Source organism: Eriocheir sinensis, chromosome 70, assembly GCF_024679095.1.
Source record: "Eriocheir sinensis breed Jianghai 21 chromosome 70, ASM2467909v1, whole genome shotgun sequence".
In the NCBI taxonomy this organism is placed as follows: domain Eukaryota; kingdom Metazoa; phylum Arthropoda; class Malacostraca; order Decapoda; family Varunidae; genus Eriocheir; species Eriocheir sinensis.
The window spans coordinates 4,816,541-4,830,883 of NC_066578.1; the positions used below are offsets into that span (position 1 = coordinate 4,816,541).

Genomic DNA, 14,343 nt, shown 5'->3' on the forward strand with positions numbered 1-14,343 from the left:
AAAGTGATGAAAAGTAAAAGGATTCTGAAAAACTTTAAAAAAATGAAATGATAAAAAATGAAATGATTCTTAAAAAGTGAAAATGTGAAATGATTCTAAAAAAAAGTGAAATATGATTTTAAAATAAGTGAAAAAAAGTTAAATGATTCTACAAAAAGAAATAGATGTGAAATTATTTTGAAGAATGTCATAAAAAGTGAGGTGATTAAATAAAGAAAAAGCGAATTAATTAAATAAGTGAAAAAAGTTAAATTTGTATAAAATAGTGAAAAAAATAATAAAAAAATATGGTGACATTATAAAAAAAGTAAGAAAAGTAAAATTATAAAAAAAAAATGACGGTGAAATGATTCTAAAAGGCGAAGAAGGTAAATGATGCTTAGAAAAAAAAAGTGAAGTGAAATAATTAAAAAGTTAAGTGGAATTCTACATAAAAAAAGAAAAAATGAATAAAAAAGAATATGAAAAGTGAAATAATTATAAAAAAAACAAGAAAAAAAATGAGTGAAATGATTCTAAAAAGCGAAAAAGCTTATTAATTCTGAAAAAAAAGGTGAAGAAAATGAAACTATTAAAAAAAAAGTAAAATTAGCTTATAAAAGAGTGATAAGGTTTAAATAATTCCAAAAAACAGTGAAAACAAAACAAAACATAATGACTTAAGAGTGAAAAAAAAAGTTTAACGATTCAAAAAAGAGAAAAAAAACGAAATTATTAAAAGTGAAAAAAAGTTAAATGATTCAAAAATAAAAATCATAGAAATGTAAAATCATCATAAAAAAACGAAAAAAAAGTGAAATAATAATATAAAAAAAAATAATGAATGGGGTTGGAAGGTCTCCGTGTGGACAAGGAGAGTTATGATTGTTCCTTCTTCTGCTCCTTGTGGTTTCTCGTCTGCTCCAAATCGCTTATTCTAGGAGCAGTAAGTAGCGGGCTTTTTTTTTCATTATAGTTCTTTTTTACGCCCTTGTACTGTCTCCTCTGCTGTAAAAAAAAAGAAAAAAATACAGAGGAACAGCAGGATCGCGTCTCTCTCCGTTTCTGCTCCTTGTGGTTCCTCGTCTGCTTCCCTTCGTAGACAGAGGAGCAGCAGGATCGCCTCTCTCCCTCTCTCTGCTGCTCCCTGTGGTTCCTCGTCTGCTTCCCTTCGTACACAGAGGAACAGCAGGATCGCCTCTCTCCCTCTCTCTGCTGCTTGTGGTTCCTCGTCTGCTTCCCTTCGTAGACAGAGGAACAGCAGGATCGCCTCTCTCCCTCTCTGCTGCTTCCTGTGGTTTCTCGTCTGCTTCCCTTCGTACACAGAGGAACAGCAGGATCGCCTCTCTCTCTCCCTGCTGCTCCTTGTGGCTCCTCGTCTGCTTCCCTTCGTAGACAGAGGAACAGCAGGATCGCCTCTCTCCCTCTCTCTGGTGCTCCTTGTGGTTCCTCGTCTGCTTCCCTTCGTAGACAGAGGAACAGCAGGATCGCCTCTCTCTCTCCCTGCTGCTCCTTGTGGCTCCTCGTCTGCTCCCCATCACACTGAGGAACACAGAGGATTGCCAAGTGCTCCGGGCTGGCATTCAAGGTAATTGGCCTTAACTAGCTAACTCCTGTAACATCAATTTAACTCATCAAAATGTGTTGCCTAACTTTTACTTTAATCAATTCTAATTTACCACTTGGAAAAACAGTAACTTATTTTCCACGTCTTCCCCGCACCTTGGCGGCCGAGAAGCTTCACTCTGTTGTGTCTTGAAAAGCTCGCTGGATCAGATTGAACTAAACTGTCAAACTACAAAACTTTCTTATTTATCACATTAATTAAACCGAAATTCATTTTTTTGCTTACTTGTTCAGTGAATATTTCTTAACGACAATTCAGTAGCTGCATTCCTTCGTCTGTATTTCCCCCTGCCTACGACTTGAACTCCCTCGAGAGCGGAGTATCAAGACACCACTCCATCCGAAACTGACTCACTCCTCTCGTTGTGTTTCCCCCTGCCTACGACTTGAACTCTCTCAAAAGCGGAGTATCAAGACACCACTCCATCCGAAACTGACTCACTCCTCTCGTTGTGATCTAACTTAGCTTTACAGGAGCATCGCTAAACTACTTATTTTGACCTGTATCGCTTCGTAGGTCCTCCTCCTTTTAATCCTCTCTTCTGCTTATTCACTTACCACTTTTCAATGGCTTTACACTATTTATCTTTCCTCACTATAATACAATATGCGAGTTTTATTCTTTCTGCCTCTGAGCTGTTTCCTTCACTGTAAAAAACGTTGTCGAGGTGTTATCGTTGTTATCGTTATCTAACTTCGCTTTACAGGAGCATCGCTAAACTATACTTATTTTGACTTGTATCGCTTTGTACCGCATCATTGGTCCTCCTCCTCCTCTTAATCCTCTCCACACACCGCTTTTCAATGGCTGTACACTATTTATCTTTCCTCACTATAATACAATATGCGAGTTTTATTCTTTCTGCCTCTGAGCTGTTTCCTTCACTGTAAAAAACGTTGTCGAGGTGTTATCGTTGTTATCGTTATCTAACTTTGCCTTACAGGAGCATCGCTAAACTATACTTATTTTGACTTGTATCGCTATGTACCGCATCGTAGGTCCTTCTCCTCCTCTTAATCCTCTCTTCTGCTTATTCGCACACCGCTTCTCAATGTCTGTACACTATTTATCTTTCCCCGCTATAAAACACTATCGCACCATACGGGCTATATTCTTTTCTACCCCTGAGCTGTTTCCTCTACTCAGAAAAAGAGCTGTTGCAGTGTTCACGATTCTGCTCGTCACATGTGTCTATTCCTTTCTTTCTCTCCGTCTCTCTCTCCTCGTCGGTGGTGCCCCCTAATGATAAGCACTTGAGCAGCAGGAGTCCTCAGCATCTCTCCTGCGGCACTAGTACTTAGGATCGGGTCGGGCGGTGCTGCGGGCGGAGAGAGAGTAAGAATATCCGACGCCTTTTCTTGTCGGGCGGTGCTGCGGGCGGAGGGAGAGCGAGAGTATTCGACGCTTTTTCTTGGGTTTTTTTTTTCTTCTTCCGTTGTTCGCTTCATTGCACTTTTCCTTGTTGGTTGTAGCTGTCGATGACCAGTGTTAAATCATCTTTCTCTGGACGTCTTTTACCCATGTTTATGTAAGGTTCACGCGTTGGATAGCAGAGGGATGACCAAGAGTAGAAAGTCGTGTGCTGTAGGGCCGCGGGAGGGGTGGAGGCCTTGTACGTAACACAGCGGCAGTGTTTCTAAATGCTGTTAAAGTTTAGAATTCCTTGTCACGCCGTTACTCAAACACAACTCGTCTATCAATAACTTGCGAACGGAAACTTGTATATATAGAAAAGGCGAAGATTTAAGCAGATTGAATATACTTGCAGGGGATTATATTTCGCGTCACTTAGTCCTCAAAAGCCAATACATAACAAAACCCTCTATTGCCTTTATCTGCTTGAAGATCGTATAAAAATTTGCTTAAGAGGTGCATACGCTTTCTCGGCTCTACATGTACGCTACTGCCGCCGCTTCACACTGGTTCACTCCTTATACTTTCTCTCGGCAACTTTTACCCGAGTTCTTATATATAGTGTTATCGCCTCCATGGTAAAGTGGCTACCTACGAATCCACGGGCCCGGGTTCGAATCGCGGCCCGGACAGCTGACATGCAGTTCACCCATCTATTCATCCTCCCTTTCACGTTGGTCGATAAATAAGTAGAAACCTGGTGAAGGTAAACTGTGGCAACCCGGATGTCACACTGGCCCGTGTCCCGAGGTAATGGTCTCTAACCCACCACAGCCTCAAGGGTCAATGCAGCGGAGATGAGCACCGCGGCCACGCGTAGCTATGGCGTATGCCCCCGAGTTTTCCTTTAGGGACGCTATACCGAGGTTGTGGTCGGTATTCTCAAACGCTTCCGCCTCTCATATCAACTACTTCTGAAGGTCTAAAAGGAGATAAGTCTGGTTCTAATTTTTTTTTTTTTTAGGTTAATGGTACAGAAAATGGTCATATAGCCACCAGGGTCATTAAACAGTCCTCATGGAAATGCTCAAACTTACAGCGAAAATCTTATCAAATGTGTGTGCTTGGCCGCCGAAATGTTTAAAAATGGGACCCATAAAAGACTCTATTCTTACTAACGCAACCTCCACGAAAGCCTTAGGAAATGCGTGTGTGTGAGTTCTGAGCTGTTTATGAATAGGGCCGCTTCCACAGTAATTTTGTTTGTTTTGATCGTTACCAATGGCTGTTATCGCTGCTATAGCATTTCCACGTAAAACTGGCCGATGGGGTAGTGACGGCAGCGGGGTTAGCCTAGCCCCGCACCGTACCACACACTCCCAACACCTCGCTTCCTCTGCAGCCCCCACTACCCCATAGGCCGCCATTGGTAACGATCAAAACAAACAAAACGACTGTGGAAGCGGCCCTATTCATAAACAGCTCAGAACTCACACACACGCATTTCCTAAGGCTTTCGTGGAGGTTGCGTTAGTATTTCCGTGGGTAGTTTTATGAGCCTAGTGATAGTTTAACAAGGCTTCTGCACCATGAACGTGAAAAACACTCATTAGAATTATATATTAACCCAAATAACCTCCTTTGTGGACTTGGGAAATATGTTGTGAGAGCCGAAAGCGTCTAAAGATACGAATATAAGACCGAATGTTCTTCCTGATATCACGCGACGGCACTGGGGTTCGAACGTGGGTCTTTACTTTCATGGCTTGACGCTCCAATCCATTACACCACCACGTCCCATTGTCTCTCATTTCTACCATCATATATACATTTTCAAGTTATTTATAAGCACACAATGGGGTAATAGGTTCTTCCCACCAGAATGAAAATACTGGTTAACTCTTGCAGTAGGGAGTTGGACAGCACAGTGGTAAACTTCGGTAACTTGTGTTCAGCGAGGCCATGGGGGGTTAGGTTAGGTTAGGTTAGGCTAGGTTGTATTTATAAGTTCAAAAGAGCAGTTTGCATTGATAGAAGGTTGGTGATAGATAGCAAGGGAAGTAAACTCTCTTTTGGCCACTCCTCTCAACTCTTTTTTTTATGGGAGCAGTGATTTGAGGGCTTTCTTGTTTTTCATTGTCTCCTTTTTTTTTTTAGCCCTTGAGTTGTTTCCTTTAATGTAAGAAAATAAGAAGAAAAACAAACAAACATTGCGTTGATACGGTTAGCAAGAAAGAAGGTTGATGATAGATAGCAAGGAAAGTAACATTGCCGTGGAATTTAAAAGGATGCATTTAGCAAGGAAAAAAGTTTATAATATATTGCAATGAAATTTTGGGAATTTTGGGGATAGTGTTAGCAAGGAAAAAAGTTGATAAAAAATAGCAAGGAAAATAACATTGTGGTGGAATTTGAGTGAGAGAAAGTATTCAGTTCGGGAAGGGGAATCGTTGTGTGTTGCTTCGTTGCATGAAATCAATTTTGTATGATTCTAAGACTTTATTTTATTATTATTATTATTATTTTTATATATACAGCAAGGGAGACAGCTCAAGGGCAACCAAACAAAAGAAGCAACAAAAAGCCCGCTAGGCGCCGTAACAGTAATTAGACTAAGAAGCCAAAAGAGAGGTCAGTTTCTGGAGAAGAGGTGCCTTGATACTCCTCTCCTGTGAAGAAGTCAAGTCATAAGCAGGAGGAAATACAGACGGAGGAAGATTAATCCAGAGTTTACCAGCAGAAGGGATAGAAGAATGAAGATGCTGGTTAACTCTTGCATAAGGGATTTGGACAGTATAGGGATGAGCTTGATTAGAAAGTCGAGTGAAGCGGGGCCGCGGGAGGGAGTGATTAGCTTTTCCGCGGTGCAGTGGTTAGCGTCCCTAACTACGAATCTGCGTGCCTTGGTTCGAATCCCGGCCTGGCTATCGGCATGCAACCCACCCAGCTGTTCATCCTTCCTCTCGGGCTGGTCGATAAATGGGTACCTGGGGAAACATTAGGAAGGTAAACTGTGGTGCCCCGGATGTCACACTGGTTCAAGGGTTCCCTCCCACCACAGCCTCAAAGGGCCAACGGAACGAAAATGAGCACCGCCGCCACGCGCACTATAGCGAATGCACCCAGCCTTACCTTACTCTTTGCTTATATTATTTGTCAAAGGTTAGACACTGCTGAAATCATGCTGAAGTATTCTTTCTGGGACGATCATTTATATCACTCATTTATTTATTATTTTTTTTTCATTTGTCTCACCCTCTCATTCATGCTTTCCTACCCCTCCTTCCCTTCCTTTCCCCTCCCTCGCTGTCCTTCCAATTCCCTCTCTCTCTCATGCCCTCCCTCCCTCTCCTTCCCTCTCTTCCCCTTTCTCCGATTACAGATTTTAACTTTCAACAAAATACTCGCACCAGGGCTGAATAATACTGATCCAAGGATATATTTTTAGGAGACTTTAATTTATACACTCAGGAAAGCAGCTCAAGAGAATTAATAAAGAAAACAAAAACAAAACAACAAAAAAAAGCCCGCTAAGCACTTCTCCTATACGCCTATACTGACCAAGTCCAATTTCAGGCGTGTCCAGTCAATACTACCAGCCGTTCACGTGTGTATTTATCAGTCACATTTCAGCCTAAACTTGTATACTTTGCTTGGGATATCAAACACACACACACACACACACACACACACACACACACACACACACACACACACCTTTTGACCTCTGTTCTGGACTTTCGTTCTTTTTTTCTTTCATCAGAGCTTCGTTTAGCGGACTTTTTTGTTGTTGTTTTTTACCACTTGAGCTGCCTCCTTTGCTGCAACACACACACACACACACACACACACACACACACACACACACACACACACACAAGTCCGAAATTGCTTAACTGCCGCGATAAGAAAAGGTCGCCCTGCCTGGTGGTGGCCCGGCTCGTCCCCGCGCCTGTCCGCTCCACGGTTTTGGAACATCTGCCGCGCCCACAGACAGCCATCGCAGAGTATAGTAATTCTGTGTTTTGCCGGTAGCTTGGGTTGTGGGCCCTCACTCGTTTCTGTCTCTGACGCAATATAGGCCATGGGAGGATAGTGGTAATTCGACACAATAAAAAAAATATGTACCGCCGCCATCCATTCAGTTACTATTGGTATATCAAAGACGTGTGTTCCCTGCCAGTCTGGACAGTACAAGCGAGAACTGACAATGTGACTCGCTTTAGATGAATTTACATAATCTTCTCACATAATAATGTAACTAAATTCTAAATCTAAAATGAAGATGCATTATTTCACAAAACTCCATTGGAACATATTCAAATACATGAGCAATGGGTACAAACAACCAGGGAGCTGAATTGCGTTATTTTAGAATGGTATAAAAAATATTGGAAGACCGATTACGTGACTGAGAGTCTATGCGTCCGGCAGAACCATCACAACACTGGTGCAAAAGTTTTGATCGTAATTACTGAAGAATGGGGTGATAAAGAGTTAGCAACAAGGCGGTGCGATTGAATTCATAATAGTATTGGAACAGAATCAAACCTTATAGACGCAGTGTCGTGTATAAAATATTGGTATTGTACCGAGAATATGCCTCACTTTTTTTTTACAGCAGAGACAGTGCAAGAGTGTGAAAAGAAAAAAAAATATTACTAAGGCGCGGTATTATAAATTTAGATTAATAAAAAGGAAAGGTGTGTGTCGACTAAGGAAAGGAAAACACTTGATATAAGGAAACACTGACAATGAAAGAGAGTCCGAGGGAGGATGTCAGCTGCGGCGGCGTCCAGTTTTGCATTGTGACCACCGCGGCGCCGGGTCTGCCATAACAATCCTTTTCCGTCTCCGTGGTAAAAAGAAAAAAAAAAAACACACACAAAAAAAACGGCGCGTCTAGATAAGCAACCGCGGATCTCACATGAAATTTACACTCGTATTATCAAGCGTTTGTGGCTTTCGCGAACATGTTTCAAGGCCAGTGAGGGGCTACGCCGGGTTGTCGCGAGTGTTTGTCCCTCTCACGGCGCAGAACCCTTGCAAGATTACCGCCGGGCTCAGGACACCACCCTTGGGAACCCCGACAACTTCTACGAGACCCTTTTGAAATAGATTTTTATGTCTCTTTATTCTCTCTGTCCTCCTTGAAACTAACAGTGCATATATATCTCCCCCCTGGATGATTGTTTGTTGTTTGGAAGGCTGCTTCTCTGATGACAAATGGGGTCAACAATTAAAATCACATCGTCACAGCTACACACTGACAAGGCTTTCTTAGGGGGTCGTGGGCCTTTCCATGGGTAGTTTTATGACCCCGGTGGTAGTTTGACCCTTCTTCCTTGCAATGAGCGTAAAAGAACACTCATTTAGAACCCAATTAATATGTTTTTTGGCCTTTGTAAACAGTGCTTGTGAGAGGCGGAAGAGTCTGAGAACACCTTAAATTTTCCGGCATTGACAAGGCTTTCGTAAGGATTGTGGGCATTTCCATAGGTAGTTTTATGACCCCGGTGGTAGTTTGACCCTTCTTCCTGGCAATGAGCGTAAAAGAACACTCACTTAGAACCCGGTTGATATATTTTTTGGCCTTTGTAAACAGTGCTTGTGAGAGGCGGAAGAGTCTGAGAACACCTTAAATTTTCCGGCATTGACAAGGCTTTCGTAAGGGTTGTGAGCATTTCCATGGGTAGTTTTATGACCCTGGTGGTAGTTTGACCCTTCTTCTGTGCAATGAACGTAAAAGAACTCTCATTAGAACCCGATTACGCTCCTTTTCGGCTATATATTTTTTTGACAGCAGCGGAGACAGTTCAAGGGCGTAAAAAAAAAAAAAAAATGAAAAAAAAGGTCCGCTACTTACTGCTCCTGAAACAGTTGGAAATAGTTGATTTGAGAGGCGGAATCATAGTATTTTCGTGTATTGAAGTTACCACGATGTTTGCATGTGTGTGTGTGTGTGTGTGTGTGTGTGTGTGTGTGTTAACGTCCACTCACCCACGGTATGCTCATGTGCTAGACTCATGTTTGCCACCCAGTGCCCTTTCAGAATAAACATGGAGGTTACGTATATAGTGACCGGTCTATGGGTACAGCTGACCCCTCACACATCACATAGGTCTTGCTCAAAGAGAGTGACCGAACCAAGTGTTAACTGCACAAAAACTGCGCTAGATCGGCGTCGCATGACCCTCCAACACCCCCCCCAACAATTTATATTATGCAACTAGGAGTCTAAAATGGAAAATGCTGCCATGAGGCCCTACTATGAAACCCTACCGGCGCCACAGGCCAAGACGTAAAAAAAAAAAATAATAATAATAAAAGCTGACTGTTTATAATGCCATGTTGTAGGGTTCATCAGGGCTAACAAATGTTATTATACAATGTCATGTCTACAATGCATGGTTAAGCCAGGAAAACAACTTGAAGAGAAAAACAACAACAACAACAACAACAACAACAACAACAACAACAAGATGGACAGTCTGTTGATTGGGTACTGCGACGTCGATAAAAAAATCACATTCCGGCTGGGGCAAGACACGAACCTCAGCCCAAGACCTAAATAAACATATATCAAAATAAACGTATTTGTTGATCTTGCCTCGGCCTACCCGCGTGACATACCGGGGACGTTATCCACACATATAAAGATTGTCTCGCCAGGACGCGGAGCAGCTGTTCCAGACAAGATCTTTCCCATGACCCGTGGAGCCTATGACCGCGTGCTCACAAAACCTTATCTCCCCCACGGGCACACCCCCAATTAAGTAAACTTGTCAAATGGTGCGTGGGCTGACCTACGTTGTCAAATTATCGTATTAACCACATATCGTATCTATCATTTTTATGCATCAAACTCTCGTACCTACACAAGTAACGTGAGAAAATCAAAGTTGATGCTAAAACTGTTGAATTTTGATGTTTTTCGTTCTTTGTTGTTGTAGTTATCGGTCAGCAACAACGGAAAATGAAATGCGATGAGTACGATAATCTGCCAACGCTGGGGGTGACTCGTGTAAAGCTGATTTGGGAGTCAGTGTGTCGCCCCCTGCTTGTCTGTGCTGTCATCTACAGTTCCAGAGTGGCGCGACACTATAGGTCAGTATTTTCAGACGCTTCCGCCTCTCAGATCAACTATTTTCAAAGGCCAAAAAGGAAATGACTCGGGTTCTCATAAGTGTTTCCTTAGGTTCATCGTACAGAAGAAGGGTCAGACTACCAGTCCTTAGGTTCATCGTACAGAAGAAGGGTCAGACTACTACAAGGGTCATAAAACTACCCCAGGAAATGCCCACAACTCCTACGAAAGCCTTGTCAAATGTGTGTTTCCTTAGGTTCATTGTACAGAAGAAGGGTCAGACTACTACCAGGGTCATAAAGCTACCCCTGGAAATGCCCATACCTCCTTAGAAAGCCTTGTCAAATGTGTGTTTCTTGGGTTCATCGTACAGAGGAAGGGTCAGACTACTACCAGGGTCATAAAGCTACCCCAGGAAATGCCCACAACTCCTACGAAAGCCTTGTCAAATGTGTGTGTTTGGGCGCTGAAATGTTTAAGAAAATGACCCCACGATGTCACGGTCATTGCCTCGGTTGTTGCTGCGCCATGGTTTCATACGTTAATCAATCAATCAACCACAGTCACTGAATAAAACGATCGAAAGAATACGACAGATTAGGTAACACTAACTATATGTCTCATTCATTACCTTATTATCAAATCCGGGACTGGAAACTCACCCACAAGATTACAGATGTTTTGGATTTTTTTTATACTGTTTAAGTTTGCCGAGTAATGAGATGTTTTATTAGTTAATGGCTTTGTGAAATGTTTGGTGCTTTGATTTCTCTGTAAACTGACCGGGAAGTTCGCTAAGTTACACACACACACACACACACACACACACACACACACATATATAATCGAGCCATGGTTTCCCTTTAGTTGTGAACACTCATTTAATTTTGTGACCTCGCCAGACAGACCAGGGGAAGGGACGATAAGGGAATTGATTACTGTGGACTAACCATGAGGTGACACAGAAAATGGGAACTTGTATAGGTGGACTTAGTGGCATATTTTAGTACAGCCATGTGAAGAAGAGCTGCTTGGTGAGAGTCGAGGCGGACATTTCTCCAGTATGACGATGAGCGACACGAGGAAGCTTGACGCAGAGGGAGAGTTTTGGACGGTTGTGTGTGACGCCTCAACAACTACAGATCACTAAAACGAGTTAGATCTTGGCTTTAACTCCTTGACTGGGGATTTCCTACAAGAAGACATCAAGCTACAGGAATGGAGCAAAAAGTGGCTGCTGCAATGCAATGAAGAAAAATGTAAAGTCCTGCACCTTGGGAGGGGATATCCAGCACACCAATACCACATGGGAAACACTCCACTATCCACCACAGAGGCAGAGAAAGACCTGGGACTATATGTTACCAGGCTACCAGTGAAGGGATATCCAGCACACCAGTACCACATGGGAAACACTCCACTATCCACCACAGAGGCAGAGAAAGACCTGGGACTATATGTTACCAGGGTACCAGTGAAGGCCAAATCCGTGCCAATCGCAGAGGATGTGTTAAAAGGATCTCGGCCTAGTATTTCTCTCAAGGGATCGTGTGGGAGTCAAAATACACGTACATATAAAGAAATTCTCAAAAGTGATTATAAGGATAAGAAGAATATGAATAAGTATAACAGTAATAATGGTAAATAAATCAGAATAGTATTGATAAAACAAATGATAAATTCCAAAACTAACAATAATGATAAAAAAATGATAAAGATCCTATTGCTGTTTGTTATAATAAGGAGGTCATCATTGTCTTAAAATTTTCCAGATGGAGTTCCTGATGATATCCAAGTGTTCTAAGCGGCCAGGAGGTATAAAATGTGTGAGGTGATTTGTGTACACGCAAATATTACCCTCGCCGGAACATATTTCTGTAACAGGCTTCAGCGCGGCCCGGCTTAGGTTAGGTCACTGAAGGTTAGGTTAGGTTAGGTTACATTATGTTAGATTAGATTATGTTAGATTATGTTAGATTATGTTAAATTATGTTAGATTAGATTATGTTATATTATGTTAGATTATGTTAAATTATGTTAGATTAGATTATGTTAGATTAAGTTTGATTATGTTACATTAGATTCAAAGCGACCAGGAGGTATTAAGTGTGTGAGGTGATTTGTGTACAAGCAAATATTACCCTCGCCGGAAGCATATGTCTGAACTGTAACAGGCTTCAGCGCGGCCAGGGTTAGGTTAGGTTAGGTTAGGTTAGGTTAGGTTAGGTTAGGTTACATTATGTTAGATTAGATTGGATAAGAACGTAAGAACGTAGGAGTCTGTAAGAGGTCGGTAGGCTTGTACGAGGCAGCTCCTTTGAACCTAAGCTCCCGTGAATCTAACCCCACCTAATATCGCTGTCCATGAATTTATCTAATCTATTTTTGAATGTGACAGTTATATTGGCACTCACCACATGACTGCTAAGGGCCATATTTTTAAACATATCTGCGCCCAAGAACACGTAATTTACTAGTCTTTCGTGGGAGTTTGGGGCATTTCCAGGGGTACTTTTATGACCCTGGTGGTAGTCTGAGCCTTCTTCTGTACCGTGAACCTAAAAGAACACTCATTAGAAATAGATTAACCTCCTTTTTGGCCTTTTGGAAATAGTTGGTGTTTGGGGGTGGGAGCATCTGACAATACCAACCTCAGCCTATTCCACTCATCCACCACTCTGTTAGTGAACCAATTATTGCCTAAAATTCGATCATATACCTTTTAGTACTTTTTGCCGGGAAATACACTGATCATGATTATAAGAGCATTACGTGGTTGTTTGTAAGCCACGATCCACGCGCCTCCCACGGCTCAGCGGCCATCATTCAGGAATATACCGCCGGAAGTAACAAGTCCGCTTCTCAGTGAATACTTAGAACAAACACACACACACACACACACACTTTCGCTTTTCACATCAACTATTTCTAAAGGTCAAAGAGGGGGTCAATTGGGTTCTAATAAGTGTTTCTTCAGGTTCAAGGTACAGAGGAAGGGTCAAACTACCACCAGGGTCATAAAACTACTGCTGGAAATGCCCACAACTCCTATGAAAGCCTTGTCAAATAGGTGTTCTTGGGCGGCGAAATGTCTTACAATGCGACCCCTTAAGAAACCCCAATCAAACGTGTATATGTAACCCCCGAAATATGGGCGTTACGGAGGAAGGGTCATACTACCACCAGGCTCATAAAACTACTCCTGGAGATGCTCAAAACTCCTACGAAAGCCTTGGCAGATATGTGAACTTGGGCGACGAAATGGTTCAAAATACAGACTGATAGGAGATTGCACTTGACGCAGAGCCTACCGCTAGATGGCGTCTTGCACCGACTCGATGACCGTACCGCCCCAACCTTACGAGTTACGGACGAGAGTTTTCACCCACAGTACTAATGCTCAAGGGACGATGACACGGAGATGAGCACCGAGGCCACGCGCAATTACACCCATGCCCTTCAACCTTACCTTTACCTTTAAATATACAGGTAGAGAGAGAGAGAGAGAGAGAGAGAGAGAGAGAGAGAGAGAGAGTATATATGATCTTGTTACCTCACCGATGACAGCTCGCGAGGAACTTATAATCCTTGAAGCACTGTGCGTGTGTGTGTGTGTGTGTGTGTGTTCTTTGGTTTCATGATCGATCCTTCAGTGTGCAAAAAGTTTTAATTATATATGAGTGTGTGTGTGTGTGTGTGTGTGTGTGTGTGTGTGTGTAGCCAGGGAGCGCCGCACACACACACCCTTCCTCGGCACTGTCCTGAGGGTGACTGCCGCAGCTCGTCCTCCATGGCTGGCCCCGGCGAATCGGATGCTCGACTCACACTTAATGGGATAATCGGCCTCGCATTGTCCGCTTGTCCCTCCCTTTCATCCCTTCTCTCTCCCACCCACTCCACAAAACCTCCTCCATTGCACTCTTACTAAGCTTCTATCTCCACTTTTCCATCCTCGTTATCTCCAGTTAGTTACGAGGTTTATGATAATAGGAAATGGTGGATTTTGGAACGTGGGTGTAAGGGTAGAGAAATGCCATCCCAGCCTCCATGAGAAAAGTGGGCGGGGCCTCGTCTGTCGCCCTGTGGTACCCCGCTATTCCCACCGGCTGGCTCCTCCCCCTTTTTGTTTCCCCTTTCGTTCTTCTTCTCTTCTTCCTCTTCCTTCTTCCTTCGCTTCTTACTTCTTTACTAATCTTGTAGGCTTTGTTTCTTGTGTTATTTTTCTTATATTTATTTTGTTTTTTTTATTCTGTTTGTTTATATTGTTTATTCTTGTATTTATGATAACTGTCACTCC

At 42.6% G+C, this 14,343-nt stretch overlaps 1 long non-coding RNA gene across 1 annotated transcript; it reads right to left on the minus strand.

The window, feature by feature from the left end:
- Positions 1-577: 577 nt before the first annotated feature.
- On the minus strand, positions 578-13,806 carry LOC126988756 (uncharacterized). Its single transcript, XR_007742514.1, has 2 exons — positions 13,600-13,806; positions 578-1,521 (listed from the first exon to the last, which is right to left on the minus strand). It is a non-coding gene; the product is annotated as an uncharacterized LOC126988756 (long non-coding RNA).
- Between the last annotated feature and the right edge of the window lie 537 nt (positions 13,807-14,343).